Source organism: Mesoplodon densirostris, chromosome 2 (genome assembly GCF_025265405.1).
Source record: "Mesoplodon densirostris isolate mMesDen1 chromosome 2, mMesDen1 primary haplotype, whole genome shotgun sequence".
NCBI lineage: Eukaryota > Metazoa > Chordata > Mammalia > Artiodactyla > Ziphiidae > Mesoplodon > Mesoplodon densirostris.
In genome coordinates this window covers 6,315,368-6,336,175 of record NC_082662.1, presented here as the reverse complement: position 1 = coordinate 6,336,175, position 20,808 = coordinate 6,315,368, and the positions used below count along the sequence as shown (strand labels likewise).

At 43.9% G+C, this 20,808-nt stretch overlaps 1 protein-coding gene across 5 annotated transcripts in view; it reads left to right on the top strand.

The window, feature by feature from the left end:
* RERE (arginine-glutamic acid dipeptide repeats) overlaps nt 1-20,808 on the top strand; it is a 429,369-nt gene that overhangs the window by 367,552 nt on the left and 41,009 nt on the right. The window lies entirely within an intron of this gene.

Sequence of the window (20,808 nt, the reverse complement as noted above, 5' to 3'; positions counted from 1 at the left end):
CTTGTTAAACTTGGGGTAGGCGGGTTTGCTAAAGAGTCTTGGGAGTGAAGTTATGTAAAGAGAATGCTAGCAGGAGATTCATTCAGTCTTACCTGAATGTGCCTGTGGTTTCCTACAGGTGGTATTGGAGGAGGGTGGGGAGAGTCCTCCTTGCAGCTAGGCCAAGGAATAGGGGAGACGGGGGGGGGGGGGGGGGGAGGGGGGTGGAGTAGGCCAGCCACTTCCCAGTGCCTATGGCCCAAGTACTACAGAAGTTCACTTCAGGACTTGGGGATGGGAGGTGAATATTTAGACATTGAGTGCTGCTTCCCCCACCTCAGCTTTTGGGAGTGGATGGAGGAGAATATCCATGAAGAACACCCATGACAAAAGCTGGTGGGTTGGTTTGGGTTTTGGTTTTCTAATTGGGTATTGGGTACTGTTTACTGATTTCCTCTTATTCAATTTTGGTTCTTTTATTCAGTTTTTTTTTTTAAACCTACTGTTTCTGGACACGTTTTCTGTACAGCACCTTATAAACAGACCTCATAATAGGGGAGAAGCATTCTGAGATTTCAAGTATAGCCTCGTATAAATTGGTGGTTTGCATTAATCAATCATAATTAGATTAAAATTTCAGTATTTATTATACATGTAAATATGCTGAGATGGGTCATTTTGAGGATAGTTGAAAAAAAAAGCTTGTTTATGGACATTAAACTAAAATATATTATCAGTCTGTATAATCAAGTTACTTTTTGCTCTTTCCAGAGCAGAGTGGTAAGAGGTGTTTAATGTGGAGCAGTGAAAGAAATGCTTTTTACGTTTTCTGAGGATTTCAGTTATTTGAAGTAAAAACTAAAAAGGCTTTACCCTGTAAAGTATAGGAATTTTGGTTTGGCCCAACTGGAGTGAAAATGAGAGAGATTATTGAGTAGATTTGAGCTGATGTGAGGGGCCAGATTATAACCTCTCAACTCAATTTTCTCTCTCCCTATGCTCTGCTAAAAGTTGCAAAACATGAAGAATTTGATACAAGATATCCCTCTACAGTTATTTTATCTTTTTCTTTTAAAAAGTAAACTTAATAGCAAGATTAAGCATTGAATCTAAAATCTGGTCTCTAACATTTGGAAATGCCAGACACTTTGCATTTTATCTCCCCTGTGAAAAGGGATCTGAATAACCTTTAACCTAGGGAATGGTCTTCTAATCTGTTTTTCCTCGTGCTCTTGGTTGTCGCTTATTCTTTTTGATGTCTGACTCAGTAGTAGCCTCTTTTTTTTGCCACACAGAAGTTCTCAGTACAGCAACCTTTTGAGCAGGTTCTCTGGTTTTTTCCAGGCGCCTCTTTCCTGAGACGCTTCCCCATCACTTCTCTGCAGTCCCTGTTTCCCAGCCGTGTGGCTCCAATCCTCCCATCTCCTGTGGCACCCAGCAGTCTTCCTGTTTCCAGCCTCTTCCTCAGGGCACAGTCATTGGAGCTGATGGGAGGGTTGTTTGCAGCACTGGAGAATTTATTAGGGCTGAACATTGGCTAACTGTTCCTAGTGTCCTGCTGTCTTTTGCATGGAATTGGAGGAGGTTGGTAGTAGGATAAATCTTAAGTATTCTAGTCAGCTGGGAGCAGCACTCATATTTTCCTTAGTTATCAACATGGCCAGGCTAATCATTCACAAGTCATACAGAGGGGAGGACAAAGGTTATTTTTCATTTTTGCTGCAGAAGATGAGAAAACACTAGGTACCAGTGTTCTTGGTTCAAAACTTCCTAGGTAGAAACCTTCATATGGTCATGCCTTTTAAAAATACATATATGTATGTGTGTGTGTGTGTGTATGTGTATGTGTGTATATACACACACACACACACACACACACACACACACACACACACACACACACACACACACACACACACACACACACACACACACACACACACACACACAGTAAATCCCACTAACCTAGATACTTTCCATATTGTCTTCTATTTACCGGAATTATTAACTCATTTCTTTGCTATTCTCAACCAACTTGAAACTTCAGAAGGGTGTCAGCATCCAAAAGAACACGCCTGATTGGGCATGGGCACAGGGTCAGCAGACCTGTGTTCTATTCTTGGCCTTACCAGTAACTATAGTACTTGATGATCTCTTTTAACTGGGCAGTCTTCTTTGAGCTGTTCATTGGGAAGTTCAGGTCAAATCCTGACACGGTCTAGGAAATTATTTTCTCTAAAATGGTGTGTCTTTGCATGAGAATTTTATTGGTGTTAGAATCTTTATAAAATGTTTGTACATCTTTGGTTGTCGCTGTGCCTGAGACCAAAGTGATGGTTCTTCTCTCCTCTGCCACTTACCTGCCATAGGGCCTTAAGCGGATTATTCAGCCTCCTGTCCTTTAATGTCTGAGTCTGTACAATGGGGTGATCCTGCTACCCCTTAGAATTTTTTTTTAATTTTTAAATTAAATTAAATATTTTTTATTGGAGTATAATTCTTTACAATGTTGTGTTAGTGTCTGTTGTAGAACAGAGTGAATCAGCTACATGTATACACATATCCCCTCCCTCTTGGGTCTCCCCGCCCAGAATTGTTTTGAGAATTTAAATGAGATACTCTCTATATAAAGAGTGCATAAAAACACTGGAAAATGATTGTTCTTATCTACCTTGAATAATATGTAAAGTAGCTAAATGCTATGAAAAGTACAGAATTATATTCTGCTTGTAAACATATTGAACCTATATAAAAAGAAATTACCTGTTTTTCATTAATCTGTCTTGCAGAAAACCCATTTAATTGAAAAACAGAGTGGGTGGGGGGCACTGCCTAGTCTAAAAGATGGAATTCCTCTGTGTTGAAGCTTTGTTGAGGAGACTTCCACGCTTACCAGGCCACTCGGTGCCGATGTACATTCAGAGCTTCCTGGTAGGCACGGACACGGAGAGCTCTCCCAGCTCTTTTGGTTTCTGGTGTTTATTACTCAGGAGCTAAATCTGGCTTTTCTCTGAACACTGCTGCCCACTGAAGTGGGAATAGTGGCTGTGATTGTGGAAAACCAACTGTTTATAGAGGTTTAGTTGAGTGGGTATTACATGTTAACCTCAGATAGTTTAGTATCACAGTCGTGCAAATATCCTATAGTTGATTATCTTTCTCCCTGTTCTCCCTTCCTCTAGAACTGTTTGCCTCCCGCAAATGCTTATAAGATGTATAATTAGTAGTAAAATACGGTAAAGAATTTTTGCTAAGCATCTCAGGTTCCCCTTGGCTGTATGCTTCTCCTCTCTCAAGACACTCTTTGACCTAAACCACATCAGAATCTTGGGTATTAGTACATTTGTATAAATCACAGTGAGCGCCCCGTAGCTGAGCTTCTGAGAAAATGATGGAGAACGAGGTTTCTTGGGTTCTGCTTTAAGCACTGCCGTGTAATCTTTGGCTTGATGAGTCACATGACCTTTGATGCTAAGGTAATGCCTGAAAAAACAGGAGACCTAATAGTGTTGAATCTTAATTACCAGGAGGGGAATCCATGTTACAAATAACACAAAATCATAGGTGTTCCAAAAATAATTTTTCGTTTGATTTTTACACATTGTAGTTTTCTTCAAAAACATGAGATGATTACTCAGGTGACAGTGACATATATAGTATCTTCTTTCATGCTGAGAACATCTCTTTGTTGTTTGAACCAAAGACTTTTCCGTGTCTGACACTGGGGTGGTTGTCCCTTGAATCCTGGCTGGCCTTTGTGTAAAGCTCTGTCTGCTGGCGCTTGGACAGATTCAGCCAGCATTGCATCGTAGACAGGGAGCACGCACTTAGTGACCTGTCTCAGCGGCAGCTAACCTTAGTGAGAAGACAATTTGATCCACCCCGGCTTGATAGGGAGAAGAGGTGCCCCTAGAGGATTATTAGCCCCTGGATGGAGCAGGGGAACAGGCACACACTCTTGACTCTCTTTCTCATCTCTTAGTTTTATTTTTGAATATCTAGCCCAACAGAGATGAAGCTCATGTTATTTGTAAACCCAGTTACTGGTGCCTTAATATTTACTATGCCAGAAATCCATTTTCACCCATTTTCAGAGCTAGTTAAACGTGCCATATGGTCCAATTTTAGAAAATTTTGTATACCACTGAGCACTGTAATGGTGGCATGTCTATAAAGAGAAGCAAGGTGCCACCCGTGCCCCACAGGGAGCTGGCATTGCAGCAGGAAGATGAGCCATTTGCAGGCCTGCCGTGTTTGGCAGTTTGTGCTTAGGGCCCTGGTAGAGGTCTGGGTCCCACAGAGTGAGCACAGAGCCTGGGGGTTTCTGGAAGGCTAATTGGAGGATGTGGTGTTTGAACTGAGCTTCGAAGGAAGGAAGGATATAGGCCATGGTTGGGAGGGTGGAAGAATAGCGACTTTCCAGCTGTTGGAAATATCACGAGCAAAGGCATGGGGAGAGGAAATTGCAAAACGTGCCCGGCAAGTCCATGAGTGTGGTCGGAGAGAAGGCTGCACGAGCTGATGCAGTGGGATTTAGGCCAAGCTTATGACTTGGAGGTAGACTTGGGGGGACCTTGCACTCTCTCCCAAGAGTGCGTTTGGGGACCCATTGAAGTCTTTTGAGAAGAGAGGTGAGAGCATGGGAGGTGAGCATTCTTGAGCAGCACCAACGAGACGGGGACCAGAGAGGAGGTTCTTAATAATTCAGTCTAGTAGTAGGACAGGAAGTGGGGAATCGTAAGTGACTTGTGGAAATGGAAGTCTTTTATGTTGACTTTCTCTATTGAAAACGTGTCACTATTTTTTTGTTTGTTTTTGTTTTTTTTTAATGAGACCAAGGGGCAGCTGTTTTTGATGTTTTGAGCTTTTTTAACCTTGGGTGATAGGATGAAAAGTATTGGAGATTTAAAATTTTGAGAAATAACATGAAAATCAACCATCTTTCTCAGCCACATTTCTGGGAACGAATTCTATTAAGTATATGCATAACTACTGAATGTTAGTTGTTTGTTTCTTCAGGCAAAATATCTTTTGCAGAGAGCATGTTCCCTCATCAAAGAATAACCACTATGGAGAAAGGGCTTTAAGACCGAGTAATCAGGGACTTCCCTGGTGGCGTGGTGGTTAAGAATCCGATTGCCTGCCAATGCAGGGGACACGGGTTCGAGCTCTGGGCCGGGAAGATCCCATATGCCGCAGAGCGACTAAGCCCGTGTGCCACAACTACTGAGCCTGCACTCTAGAGCCCACGAGCCACAACTACTGAGCCCACGTGCCACAACTACTGAAGCCCACGTGCCACAACTACTGAAGCCCACGTGCCACAACTACTGAAGCCCGTGCGCCTAGAGCCCGTGCTCTGCAACAGGGGAAGCCACCACAACAAGAAGCCCGTGCACTGCAACTAAGAGTAGCCCCCGCTCTCCGCAACCAGAGAAAGCCCGTGCGCGACAACGAAGACCCAATGAATAATAAAATAAATATTCCCATTTTCAGAGCTAGTTAAACGTGCCATATGGTTCAATTTTAGAAAATTTTGTGTACCACTGAGTGCTGTAATGGTGGCATGTCTGTAAAGAGAAGCGAGGTGCCACCCGTGCCCCACAGGGAGCTGGCATTGCAGCAGGGAAGATGAGCCATTTGCAGGCCTGCCGTGTTGGGCAGTCAAAAATAAAAATAAATAAAAATTTAAAAGATACTTAAAAAAACAAGAGACCGAGTAATTGGGATTCTGTTAATATTAAGAGGTTAAAAATGACTCTAGCATTTAATACTAGCGTTTTATTTAACTTCAGGTTATAACCTTAGATAAACAAACTTTCTAGCCTCATTAATGCTTAATCTAATGTTACATAACAAAATGTGGACTTCCTGAACCGGTTGATACTATTGAGGACACAAATTTGTTACAGCCACATAACATACTTGATTTTAAGCCAGAGACCTCGACTGCAAATGATGTGTGTTCTCACCGCTCTCAGTGTGGTCCTCAGACCAGCATTATCGTCATCACCTGGAGCTTGTTAAAATTGCAGCCTCTCAGCCTCCTGTCCATTCCTATTGACGCAGACTCTGCATTTTAATAAGCTCCCCAGGTGATTGGAATGCAGAGTAAAGTTCAGGAAGCCCTGCTGTTTACAAGGATGAAGACTTGCAGATTCTTAATCCTATATGTCACATTCATTCTTAAAATAATGTGGTTTTCATTCTGTTAAAGCTGTAAATTGTTTCACTGTTAAATAGGGCTTGATTTTGCTTTTCAAAGGGTTACAGAGTATTTCAAACATATAAAAAAGTATCTGGGCTTATTTTCATGATCAATAATAGAATTTCCCAATATGGCTTCCCTCTTCCCGTCTTCCATTTTGTCCTAGAAACACAATTGTAACTCATGTCATATTTCCTTTTATTTATTTTTTTTTTGGCCGCACCATGCAGCTTGTGGGATCTTAGTTCCCCGACAAGGGATCGAACCCGGGCCAACGGCAGTGAAAGCGTGGAAGCCTAACCACTGGACTGCCAGGGAATTCCTGATGTCTCACTTCATATAAAAACTGTTTTCCTCTTTATCTTTTGACATGCAGCCAAAATATGTGAGTTAGGCTAGCCTAGACCCTACTGAAGTTTCTAACAGAAACCTTTTTATTTGAAGGATGAACTTCGCTTATTAATATGAAGTTTGCATATTTAATACTACAGTGTTTTTAAGTGTTTCTTTCACTGGAACCCCTATACATGAAGAAGAAATGTAAATATTTTGAGAGGTTGGCAAGAAGTGGGTACAAAGACTGACGTGCCATACCTCTTCCCTTAATAACTTGTCCTGGGGTAGGTGCAGGTAGAGTTGGGATTTTCCACTCAAGGCAGAAGTGATTACCCACAGAAACAGGCCCTGCATTTTGGCAGCAAGTACTGTGGTCCTATAGTTCCTCCCATTAACATGGAGCAGAGCTTTGACTCTCTTCATTCTGAGAGTCTAAACTCTGGATGTTTGACTGGGCAGTGGTCCAGTTGTGACTAGGGTAATCTGAGAGAGAGAGTGGCTGATTCCCTTGTGTAAGTGAAGCAGTTAAGAAATTTGCATGTAAGAAACTTTTTTGCTGCTGATGTTGGGGGAAAGGGGAGGTCTTTAAAAATTAGATGACTTTTAAACTTTTATTTATCTATTTTTAAAGAGTAATTATTTTTAACTTTTTTGGAATCAGTTTTATGTGGCATTAGGTTAAGCAAATTATATTGAAACTTCCAGAGAGTTAGATGACTTTTTAAACCAAGGGCCTTGGATATTTGCTGTTCTCAGTGTACACATCTTAGGCCTGTCCTTGGTCTTATCCTACGTATTAGGACTGGTAGGAATGGCATGAGTGTGCTTTGATTGTATGCGCTGTTTTACTTGTAGAAACTGCACTCACGTGAAAAACACCTTGGACTTGCTGCTTGTAAGTGTTTACAAGTGCTGCTTGTAAGGATGAGTTATTTATTTGCTGTTGGCATTTGCTAACCTATATTTCTCATGATTCGGCTGGATCTTCGTTACCTGGTGACTTTTAAGATGGAGACATTTATGACTTTTAAGCCTAAATAGACTCACTCATTTTATTAGCTAGTAAAAGCAAATGGAAGGTTTGAAATGGTCTTTAAGAAGACTTAAAAGTTGTGATTATAGTCAGTGTGTTTATCTACTTGGAGCTCATTTTATATCGTAAGTAGATTTTTTTTTTTTTAGCCTTAATGAGATCTGTGAACCCATCCTAACTTTGAAAATCCAGTTTGCTGATGTTTTAAAAAAATAAATCTAGTCTGTTAAAAACTGACATGAAAAATAAGTTTTAAAATGTATCTGAAGTCATAATTCTTGAATAATTAATTCATTTTAATCTTACTTGAACTTATGCCCTTGAGTAATAGTTAGGAAAAATTAAGAATAAAAAATAATCGTATTGTTTTGAAACATGAAGCAAAGCATTCACCTCGGGCTCATTCACAGCTGCTCACCCATGGTGGAAAGGACACACCCCGCCCCATGAAAAATGTTTTCTGTTGTGTGTAATTTGAAAGCCATTCTTTGTATTATGGAAATAGGAAAGGCAAGCCAGAGAAACCTGTCTTGGGACACCAGAATTCCATTAAGCTCAGTTTTCTTTTTGAGATGTTTAATTTTTAAATTAACTTTCAGTGTTAACGGCCTTTGTTATTTTTTCCCCTTTGGAGATATAATTCTTCTGTTCAGATCCTTCTACTGAATCCTCTAAATTGTGGCATCATAATTCCCAGGAATTGGCCTTTGAGGTGACCAAACCATCCTCGCAGTGGGCAAAATTGGGAGTGTTTGGGGAGAACTGTTTTGGGGAACCTTTGGTACCCAAGGCCTGTGCTCTGTGGGGCGCCTGGGGTGCATGAAAGGGGGCTCGCCCTCCTGCAGCTCACAGCCTGGGGAAGGGGCGGCGGCTTTGTGTTCTTCCCTGGAAGGTGCCTGAGTTGCAGTCACTGAGGCTCTCCTGAGCTCAGGTGTAGGGGTCCTGCTTGGGGTGCGCGTCTGTGAAAGCCATGCGAGCCTCTTTCTCTGTGGACTGGTGGCCATTACACAAAGAGCCCAACTTCTCTCAGCGGAACTGTGTTTTGTTCTGCCCTTTAAAAATTAATATTTTGTTTTGGTCTTGGACTGTGGACTCTGCTTCCCTTTTTCTTTGATGCATTTCTGTTCTGCACATTTACATGCATCTATGTATGTATATGGAATACATATATGAGGTTCTGGGCAGGAACCTTATTTTAATACCTCTTTATTTCACCTTTAGTGCCCTATAATAGGCCCTGACATAATATTTGTTAAAAATGAAGTGTGTGTGTTCACACATGTGTGAATGATGGGATAGAAATACATTGTGTGTGTATATGTGTCTTAAAAGACTAAAACTCAACGTTTTAAAGGACCAGTTGAAACCTGGCCATCCAGGCCTTACACCATGTAGTGGGCAGAAATCCTTGTTAACTCGTGTCCCCAGGTAGTAAGACTGTGACTCGGGGTTCACTGTGCACATTGGACTTTCCGGTTCTGTTCATCGTGGGCAGTAAATCAGCTCTACTGTTTGCACAGCAATTCTGTTTTCTAGATTATTTATAAGATTGAAACCCATTGTTTATTTTTCTCAGCAGGTTTATTGAGTGAGTCAAGAATAAAATATTGTCTTAAGCAGTAGAGTACGCCATTAGCCAATTGCAGCCTCAAAATGGTCACTAGAGTGTGCATGCATGTGTGTGTGTGTGTGTGTGTGTGTGTGTGTGTCTGCTGGAGGTGAAAGCCAAGTGAGGTGGGGGAGGTTCAGTGTTGCTAGCTTTGCAAGGTTCCTGTGACTCTTTATGGATTTTTTTTCCTTTTAGTCAGTTAGTGAGTCACCATCATATGCTATTTTACTATCTTGAAAACAGTCTGGAATTTTTATTCTGTGTCTTTGCTGTATGAGTGAAACACCACCGGGGATGTTGTGAACAGTATTAAGCTAAAGTTTTTCCTATAATGTTTGGTTACGTGTTTTCCGCTGAGCCGTTGTCGTTTTGTTCCCATGTGCGGGAGTTGGGTTTTTCTTGAGTTTGGCAAGAAATGGCGACTTTCATGTGTTTGATTATTTTAGAGGGCTGGAAACAGCATAGGTCCAGTGCCTCTGGGGTTTGGTGATTATTGATTTAGGCACACACCTCCTAAGATCAGAACCTGGTTCATTTTCCCACAAATGCTCTGCTTGGGAAATGTGTTAATGAGGTACATTGAATGAGTCAGAGCTTTGTGGCTTTAAGTTGTCAAGGGAGGTGTTTAAGTTTTGGAGGGAAAATCTGGATTTGTGGAATAACTGAATTTAGAAGGAAATCGGCCCGGTGAATCTGTATACATGGCTAGCAGAGAGTAAAGCAAGTAGCAAGTGAACTGGGTAAACTGTGCACATTCTGCAGAGAGTGGGATAAAAAGCAAGACAAAGCTTTTTTTTGGCGGGGAGGGGGTGTGGGTGGCGCACAGCTTGGCTTGTGGGATCTTAGTTCCCTATCAGGTGACTCAGGAGAAAAGTCCATGTGTTTCTCTGTACCATATTACGTCTACCAGATGTTTAGGCAGGATAATACAGTGAAAGGACAGAATGCTTTTTTACATAGTCATTTTGTATTCACATTAAAATGTGCAGGTTTAAAGTTAAGAATACGCACCCATTTGTCCAGTATATATGTCTTAGACTCAGACTAAAGCATACTGTTTTCTTTTGTACTATATTCTGCTCTAATCACTCATTTGCCAAATGCTAAAGGGTCTGTGAATACTCAACATTGTTATAAAATTTGTTTGGAAATCAGTGACTTCTGATATCTAGCTAGCGAGAATGTAAACAGTTTGTGGTTTACTCTTCGCGCTGCCCGTTCACTGAGTATCCGGAGAAGATGAGGGTTGGGCCTCAGCTCCTTCGGGGGTTGCTCCCGCTACCGCAGTGTGGGTTGGCGTGAACCCAAGTGCTCACCTGTGCAGTGTGGACTGTGAGTGGGGCCTCCTGGAAGATGTGCGATCAGGGCTGGAAGCTGTTTGAAGGATAGGTTTTTTAAGTGTTAAAACTTGTTTGAAATGTCTTGCCAGAGAAAGTTCTTGACGTATCCTTGTCTACTGAGGAATTTTCGAAATACCCGAGTCCCTCTGCAGCATCCGTACAGAGTGTGCTCCGCCGCTTCTGAGAACCTGGTAACAGTGAACCCATTCAATGTGACCTGGTGGTTTTGGACAGTTGCATTGTTGGAAATGCCCTCCTTTTACTGAGCCGGCCTTGGAATCACTTCTCCTTCTGTAGGTCGTCCTGGTAGAGAGAATTGTTGCTGCGACCCTCCCTCTCAGAGTGCTCTCAGATAGGTCAGGGTAGGTGGCACGTTCCCTGCCTGGGCTTCCGGCTTCAGGCTGGGCAAGCACAGGTCCGCCCGCACCGTGGGTGGGTCAGCTTGGGGAGCACAGGGGCTGCCCCCTCCTCCCCCAGCCCCGCCCCCTCTTCACCCGGCCCCTCCCCCTCCACCCCCCGGGCCACTCCCTCTCCTCCCTGGACCCCTCCTTCACCCCTCAGGCAGGCACAGGAGCTCATTGCTTGGCAGGCTTCCTAGAGTAACAAAGTCACACCGCAGGCTTTGTTTGTTCTGTCGAGTTTAGCACGTCTTAAGGTTAGCATCTTTACCCCAGGTCTCATTTCCCACAATGAGAAGGTGTTAACGTTAGGATTTAGTAAAGGATGTTACCTGGGACAGCAGTGCCTACTCAGACTAACCATCAGTGAGGCCATTTGAACACCCAGAGTGGACTTAAGCACTTAAATCTTACTGAGCAGAGATTTCCAGTAACAAACCACAGCATAATCATGCATGGAACAGCAGGCTTCTCCCTTGTGGGAAAGACCATTAGCTTTAGTCACAGCCCCAGACTGTCCCCAGGAACCTGTTGGCGCTGATCTTGGCACCAGACCTGCCCCTCAAGCCCACTCCTACATGTTTTGGTAAACTACGGCTGGAGATCAGATAGCAGTCCTTTAGCAGACAAATGCCTTTATCTGTCTGCTGCTTTTGTTCCAGCCAGCGGTTGGAGTTCTCCTCCCCTCCCTCCAGGGAAAAAAGCCTGGAAAGGGGCTGTTCACGCATTAAACTGGATTTTAAGGTGAACCATTGCTCTGGTGCATGCTGTCCATTCTCCAGGTTGGACTTGCTGCCTTTCACTGAGCCTTTCTCGTCCCCAGACCCCTTCCTCCTCCTTCCAGGTTGGTAGGGAGAGCCCCCCAGCAGTGTGGTTCCTGGTGAGTGCACCCTGACCAAAGGGTGGCAGCCTCACCTGTTGTAATAAACTAATCCAGTCTGAGTAGGAAGTCTAGCATTTCGTTCTGTTTACCGGTGCTGCATAACAAGAGGGCAAGGTCACAAGGTCTGTCACTCAGCTTCACAGCCGCTGTCTTAGATAAACACAGATCCTTAGGTATCAGGTTGACCATTTCCTGTTCTCAGATGCTGTACTCCCTCTGCTGGTTTGGTGATGCTTCTTTAAGAAATTTATGCGGCTCCTTGCTGAAGATGACATGGTCTCTTTCCCCAGGCCTTCAGCTGTGTATGTCGCACAGGGAAAACTCTGTTCTCGGCCAGAGAACTCCCTCTGGCTGTGGGAAAATTATTTCAGTTCTTAGGCAGGGATGGCCAGGAATAGATGTGATAGAAATTCCTCTACCTCACCTCCCACCCCTAAAATATTACCAGACTGTGTAACTTGTTTGGGGTGCCCCCAAACCGAGCATTTCTTTTTTTTTTTTTTTTTTTTTTTTTGCGGTATGCGGGCCTCTCACTGTTGTGGCCTCCCCCGTTGCGGAGCACAGGCTCCGGACGCGCAGGCTCCGGACGCGCAGGCTCAGCGGCCATGGCTCACGGGCCCAGCCGCTCCGCGGCATATGGGATCCTCCCAGACCGGGGCACGAACCCGTATCCCCTGCATCGGCAGGCGGACTCTCAACCACTTGCGCCACCAGGGAGGCCCACCGAGCATTTCTCAGTTCGACTTTCTGTTCACTTCTTGTTTTCTTTCACTGGCCCCCTGCCCTCAGCCCAGCCCCCCGCACTCGCAGCGGGAGTCATCTTATAGCACACCTAACCTTTAAGCCAGAAAGAAAGTGCATTGCTTATAACAGAACAAACCTCTTTTCTGCTTTTATTTTGAAGTCCTCTGTGTTGTTTAATGTGGAGGATATTCGCGCTGAAGGCCTGTTCCAAGTAGGCATTCGTACATCCCAGAGGAACTTTTGATTTATTTCCTTAACTCTGCCCTCCTTTCTCTGTGGTTCAGAAACCTTTAATGATCTGTGAAGCTCTGAGACTTCAGTGCAAAACAGTAGTTGGTTTAAGAACCCCTCCCACTATATAAAAGGACTGCCAGTTTCCACATGCTGGGTTTTTGACTCCCTGAAAGGCTGACCTCTCACAAATTTTGGTTCTACAGCCTGGTATCCTGGGTTGGGGCCTTGATAATGCTTTTGTGAAATATTTTTTCCTCTTTCTCTCCCTCTTTGAAAGGTTGTAATGAAAATTCTGGGCTCTTGGCCAGCCTGTGGGATGCGATACAGTAGAAATGTTTCTGGAGCCCTTGGTTACGGCTCAGCTTTGATTAGGGTTACTTCCCGTAAGCTTAATTTTGTCCCTCCCCCCCCCCGCCTACCTTTTTTTATGGCTAAGAAGGTTAACTTTAGCCAAGGTTAAGCATTTTATTGCACAAGCTGCTGCAGCCTTAGTGTCACCATGCCAGGCTTTTGTGGCAGAAAGAGACAAGGGGACACAACTTTTTCCCTCCATGTTTGCACTTCTTCCTCCCAAGACTGCCTTCTCCTTTTACGCCTGCTTTCACGTAAGCAAGCTCTGTTTCTTCTACTCAGGGTGTTCCAGGAAACCATCGTTCCACTTGTATTGGGATTTTTTTAAGCTGAAAATCATGGGAGACCTCCCTCTTTGGGGTTTCTGCCAGGTGGAGGGAGGAGCCTCCCAGAGCAGCAGTCAACAGTGACACTCCTTTGATCCCCCTGTGTTTCTCCACTTCAAAAGAAAGAAGTGGTTGCAGCTTTAGTACTCCTGTGACTTTGGATTTATAGCTCTTTTCATCCTTACAAACGAGAACGCTTTACAGACATTATTTCATGGTTCCCCCACGCCCGCGGGGACGCCAGCGATGTTGCACAGGGAGGAAACTGAGGGGCACCAACCCCGGGGGGGCCTCGCAGGCAGGGAGCGGGCTCGAGCCACAGGCAGAGCCTCTGTGGTGTGGGTGCTTGCCTTTGGGGCCACGTTTGCTTTTTATAGGAGGAAAGGGAGATTTTATTATCATCGAGATGCTTTATTCACAGTAGGATTCCTTGGCCAACCAGTAGTGATGAAGCACGGGGCCGTGTGATCCCTTTGTGTCCGGCCTCTCGGGTGCGCTGGCGCGGGGCGCCGCGATAGAAATGCTCTTTGATCGCTGCCCCAGAATCTGCCCAGTCTCTTTCTCTTGGGGAAAAAGTGGTCCTGCTTCCTTCTGGGTTAGGTCCTGGGAGCCTGTCATGAGTTTTGTCACGGCCAGCCCAACTTCGTCTTTTCTAGGTTCTGCGCTGAGCGTGTACACGTCACTGGACAGAGCTGGCTGCAGTGCGAGCCTGTGCCGAGCTCACTCTGGTCTCCCCGAGACTGCAGGCAGCACTGTCCAGACTTGAACCCTCAGGATCGTGAACTTTCCATTGACTTAACAGTTCTGACCAGTGTTGCTCTTGCCCCATTTTGATGAAGTCAGTTTGTGAGGCTTCGGTTTTTGGGTTTAAATCTCTCTGGAGATGCTAGAGGGCTGTGTCGGGCATTTGTGGTTCTTTTCATTCCGCCTCCCACACGCTCCTGTGAACTCATTTTTGCTGGAGCTGAAAATCTGGCCTAATGTTACAAATGTAAACAATACCTCTTAGATTTTTTTTTTTTTAAGATGTTGGGGGTAGGAGTTTATTAATTTATTTCTTTATTTTGGCTGTGTTGAGTCTTCGTTTCTGTGCGAGGGCTTTCTCTAGTTGTGGCAAGCGGGGGCCACTCTTCATCACGGTGCGCGGGCCTCTCACTATCGTGGCCTCTCTTGTTGTGGAGCATGGGCTCCAGACACACAGGCTCAGTAGCTGTGGCTCACAGGCCTAGTCGCTCCGCGGCATGTGGGATCCTCCCAGGCCAGGGCTCGAACCCGTGTCCCCTGCATTAGCAGGCAGATTCTCAACCACTGCGCCACCAGGGAAGCCCCTACCTCTTAGGTTTTTAAAGAATCTATTTGGACTGAGTGGAATAGAAGTCTCAAACTGTTCTAATTATTCCCAGCTCTTCCTCTTCTCTCTCTCACACACACATACAGACACACAAACATATTTATATATGTGATACTGCAGTTTTAAAAAGTTTCGGTTATTCTGTGCACAGTTCTTTTAAAACCTGTTAGTTTGAATTGATTTCAAACTTAGAAAGAAAAGTTGCAAGGCTAATATAAAAAATTCCCACATATCCTTTACCCAGATTTCCCCAAATGTTAACATTTTATTACATTGCTTTCAACTCTCCCTTTTAAAACCTATGTAGGTTCTTTTTTCCCCCCTGAACTGTTGGAGGGTAAGTTGCAGACCTGTTGCCCCTTTCTCCCTGAAAAATGCCCTATGGCACCCTCAGGATTTGGTGAAAGCTATATTACTGCCTGCTTCTCTTTAAAATATACTTGCCTGGTTGGCTCAGCCAGAACCCGACTGCTGCAGTAAAAATCTTAGTACGTGTAAGTTTATGCTTCGTAAGTGTGTTTTTAGTAATTTTTTCCCCTGAAAACACAAGAGAAAATTAGAATCACTGATAATTCATCACCAAGAGATGACTGCTAGTTAACGTTTTAGTCCGTATTCTTCAGACTGTTTCTAGGCATAACATATCAGTAAATATTTTAAATAGAGTAGCCTCATTCTGTTCTGTAACCTTTTTAAACTTAACTGTGACCTTTTACATTAGATTTATATCTATATCCTCATTTTGACGGTTGTATTTTTATTTTATTTTATTTTATTTTATTTTATTATTTTTTTTTTTGCCACACCATGCAGCTCACGGATCTTAGTTCCCCAACCAGGGATCAAACTCGTGCCCCCTGCAGTGGAAGCGCAGAGTCCTAACCACTGGACCACCAGGGAATTCCCTGATGGTTGTATTTTTTAAAGATACCATAATTTTATTAACCAATTTCTAATTTTGAACATTTATTTCCAGTTTCTAGCTTTTTTGTTTTTCTTTATTTTCCCCCACTGTTAACAGTTTTTTTTCCTTGGTGCTTTATTTTGGGATCTGGTCCATTTAATCTCCTTAAAATACATTCCTAGTGTATCTTAAGTGTAAAGGCTGTTTATTTCAAATACTATTTATATTTTTAAGGTCTTTAACACATAGTGCCAAATTGTCCTCCAGAGAGATTGGATTAGTTTATTACACTTCTGCCAGGTTCCCACAAGCGCTTGGCCCTCGGCTGTTGTTCTTTTCACAGTTTTATCTTACAAGTCTTCTTGTTCTGGGAAAGCTTTATGCTACTTGGAACAACCCTTCCCCGAAACAAAACAAAAATAAAAACAAAACCGAAAGTCTGACATGTGCTCAGTGGCAGATTTATCCAGAAGCAGATGAACAGTACAGGGACCTGGGGCCTCTCCTCTCCCCAGCACTGGCAATATTTTGGTGGCTGATTAGAGCTGATTGGCATCCTTGAGGTGAGTGAGGGTCATGCCTTAGGGACAAGCACTCTGAACCTGACGTGTGGCCTCCGCTAGAGCAGCCCTTCCTCCCAACCTCACAGCACCAGCCTGTTGCCGTCCCAACTTGCCCTGAGTAACTGAGTGAATTGTTAACCCTGTTTTGTTTTGTTTTGTTTTGTTTTGGGGTTTTTTGGCTGCCTTGCGTCTGCATTGCTGCGCGCAGTCTTTCTCTAGTTGCAGCGAGCGTGGGCTACTCTTCGTTGCGGTGCACGGGCTTCTCATTTTGGTGGCTTCTCTTCTCATGGAGCACGGGCTCTAGGGCATGTGGGCTTCAGTAGTGACGTGCGGGCTCAGTAGTTGTGGCACATGGACTTAGTTTCTCTGCGGCACGTGGGTTCTTCCCGGACCAGGGCTCGAACCCATGTCCCCTGCATTGGCAGGCGAATTTTTAACCACTGCGCCACCAGGGAAGTTGTCGTCCAGTTCACCCCCACCCCCCACCCCACCCCCGGTTTGTTTTAACTGTGATGTTGGGTTATCTGTGGACTCTTCCTCCTTTCTTCTCACTCCCACTCCTGTTAATCAAGCGTTGCTTGTTTTCATGATTAGTGAACTGTAGCCTAATCCACAGTTCCTGTAGAGAGAGGGAGCTCAGTACTAGTCATCTCAGGCCAGAATCTCTGGGACTCTCTGCATAATGGGTCAGGCTTTGATTTTTCTCATCTCCTTAAATCTGAGTTTAAAGGCCTGTCTTGTTCATGGAAATATGATTATGTAAAGATTAAGACTGGTAAATGGATTTAAAGTGTTAAATACATGTATTTAAAGTAATTTTACTACAATACTTACTATATCCTAGTAACAACCTAGAAAGATTAGAAATAGAGAGGCTGAGTATTTTATTAAAGAAAGTGGATAACGAACAACAACCAAAGAAAGTGATTTTTTTTTTAAATAACAAAGGTAACAGCAGATACCAGTGAAATATGAGAAAAAAATGAGATGATCTTTGAAAATAACAATAAAATAGACAAAGCAAGACTGATCATGAAAAAAAGAGAGAAGGCACAAGTAAACAATATTAGATAAAGCAGCCAGTGCAGATAGCCAGATAGAATTTTTAAAACACAACAACAAAAAACAGGACTACTGTAAAAATTTTATGATAAGAAATTTTAGAAGGGAGACCAAAAGAGAATTATCAAAACTGACTCAAGGGCCTCCCTGGTGGCGCAGTGGTTGAGAGTCCGCCTGCCGATGCAGGGGACACGGGTTCGTGCCCCGATCCCGGAGGATCCCACATGCCGCGGAGCGGCTGGGCCCGCGAGCCATGGCCGCGGAGCCTGTGTGTCCGGAGCCTGTGCTCCGCAACGGGAGAGGCCACAGCAGTGAGAGGCCCGCGTACAGAAAAAAAAAAAAAAAAAAAAAAAAAACTGACTCAAGATAGAAACTTTGAACAGATTAATAATCATTAAAGAAATGGAATCAGTGGCTTAAGCACCCCTCTCCCAGCACCAGCCCTAGACAGTTGTACCGATGAATTGTACCAAGTATTTAATTAACAAATAAATCTTATATAAACTTTTTCATAGACTAGGAAAAGAAGGAAAACTCTCCAACTAATTTTAAAAGGTCAGTTTACCCTTGATATCAAAACCATATAAGGATAATCTAAAAACGGAAATTGTGGTCCCTGCCCGCCTGCCCCCGCACCCCTAGAGGTGCCCAGGAGGGCAGGCGATGGAGCCAGGCCCCTCACCTCCGCTCTTTCCTGATGACACACTGGTCCTGCTGGAGACCTGGATGCCTCCCTCGCCCTGGACTGGCCACCGGCCTGAGTAGTTGAAGTGACGACGGACAACTGGCGCCCTGTCTGTGAGCACTGATGTCTCTTTGGCCTCTGCGCCTTTGAAGCAGTCCTTCTCCAGACTCCCTTTCTGGAAGAGGGCACTGGCTATACTGTCATGGGCATTGCTGAAAGTGAGAGCCTGTGCCCCAGCCTGACGGCCCTCCCCTCCCTCCCCGTCCTGCGATGGAAGGACCCATAGGGTAGACACTTTGAGGCAGGCAGGAGGCTCTGCTTAAAATGTATTTATTGGGCCTCCCTGGTGGCGCAAGTGGTTGAGAGTCCGCCTGCCGATGCAGGGGATACGGGTTCGTGCCCCGGTCTGGGAGGATCCCATATGCCGCGGAGCGGCTGGGCCCGTGAGCCATGGCCGCTGAGCCTGCGCGTCCGGAGCCTGCGCGTCCGGAGCCTGCGCGTCCGGAGCCTGTGCTCCGCAACGGGGGAGGCCACAACAGTGAGAGGCCCGCATACCGCCAAAAAAAAAAAAAAAAAAAAATGTATTTATTTATTTGTGAGTAAACTTTCGTGTCAAAAAACAAAAAATAAATAATAAAAAATGAAAGAGAAATTGTACGCGAGTTTCTTACTTCACGAACAGAAACAGAAAATGTTCTAAGTGAAATATTACCCATCGGAACAGAGCAGCATAAAAAAAGCACTACATGGTGACCAAGCAGATCTTATCCCAGGAATGTGAGGATAGTTTCACATCAGTATTCCAGTTATCTACTGCTGCGTGACATACCACCCCAAACTTGGTGGTATAAAACAGCCATTTTACTATGTTCGTGGAGCCCATGGTTCAGCGGTTCTGGATGGGGCCCCACGAGGGTGATGTATCTTTGCTCTGCAGTTTCTGAGCCTTCAGCTGGGACGACACAAATGGCTAGGGGTGACACCAACAGCTGTGATCTCCTTTACTCACACATCTGGCTCCAGGCTCTGATGACAGAGTCGTCTCTGAGGCTGGGCTCAGCGGGCACTGTCAGCGGGAGTACCTGTGCCACTACATTTGGCTTGGGCTTCTCGCAACATGCTGGCTGGCTCTTCAGGAAAGCTAGGCAGAAACTACATGGCCCTCTCTGACATAGCTTTAGACATCGTGTCATCATTTCTACCACATTGTATTGGTTACAGACAAGTTACTGAGTCCAGCTCAGATTCAAAGAAAGGGAAATCAGACTATCTTTTGATGGAGGAGTGGCAAAGTCACATTAAAAAAGAGTAGGTGGAAGGATCATACACCATGATCAAGTGGGGTTTATCCCAGGAATGCAAGGATTCTTCAGTATACACAAATCAATCACCCTGTTAACAAATTGAAGGATAAAAACCATATGATAATCTCAGTACATGTAGAAAAAGCTTTTGACAGAATTCAGCACCCGTTTATGGTAAAAAGTCTCCAGAAAGTAGGCATAGATGGAACCTACCTCAATATAATAAAGGCCATATGTGACAAACCCACAGTCAACATCGTTCTCAATGGTGAAAAACCGAAACTGTTTCCTCTAAGATCAGGAACAAGACAAGGTTGCCCATTCTCACCCTTATTATTCAATGTAGTTTTGGAAATTTTAGCCACAGCAGTCAGGGAAGAAAGAGATAAAAGGAATCCAATTCGGAAAAGAAGAAGTAAAACTGTCACTGTTGGCAGATGACATGATACTTACTATACATAGAGAATCCTAAAGATGCTACCAGAAAACTACAAGAGCTAATCAGTGAATTTGGTAGAGTAGCAGGATACAAAATTAATGCACAGAAATCCCGTGCATTCCTATACACTAATGATGAAAAAATCTGAAAGAGAAATTAAGGAAACACTCCCATTTACCACTGCAACAAAAAGAATAAGATACCTAGGAATAAACCTACCTAAGGAGACAAAAGTCCTGTATGCAGAAAACTATAAGGCACTGATGAAAGAAATTAAAGATGATACCAACAGATGGAGAGATATACCATGTTCTTGGATTGGAAGAATCAACATTGTGAAAATGACTATACTACCCAAAACAATCTACAGATTCAGTGCAATCCCTATCAAACTACCAATGGCGTTTTTCACAGAACTAGAACAAAAAATTGCACAATATGTATGGAAACACAAAAGACCCTGAATAGCCAAAACAATCTTGAGAAAGAAAAAAGGAGCTGGAGGAATCAGGTTCCTGGCCTTCAGACTCTACTACAAAGCTACAGTAATCCAGACAGTATGGTACTGGCACAAAAACAGAAATATAGATCAGTGGAGCAGGACAGAAAGCCCAGAGATAAACCCATGCACCTATGGTTACCTTATCTTTGGTTAAGGAGGCAAGAGCATACAATGGAGAAAAGACGGCCTCCTTAATAAGTGGTGCTGGGAAAACTGGACAGCTACATGTAAAAGAATGAAATTAGAACACTCCCTAACACCATACACAAAAATAAACTCAAAATGGATAGAAGACTTAAATGTAGGGCCAGACACTATAAAACTCTTAGAGGAAAACATAGGCAGAACACTCTGTGACATAAATCACAGCAAGGTCCTTTTTGACCCACCTCCTAGAGGAATGGAAATAAAAACCAAAATAAACAAATGGGACCTAATGAAACTTAAAAGCTTTTGCACAGCAAAGGAAAGCATAAAAAAGATGAAAAGACAACCCTCAGAATGGGAGAAACTATTTGCAAATGAAGCAACTGACAGAGGATTAATCTCCAAAATTT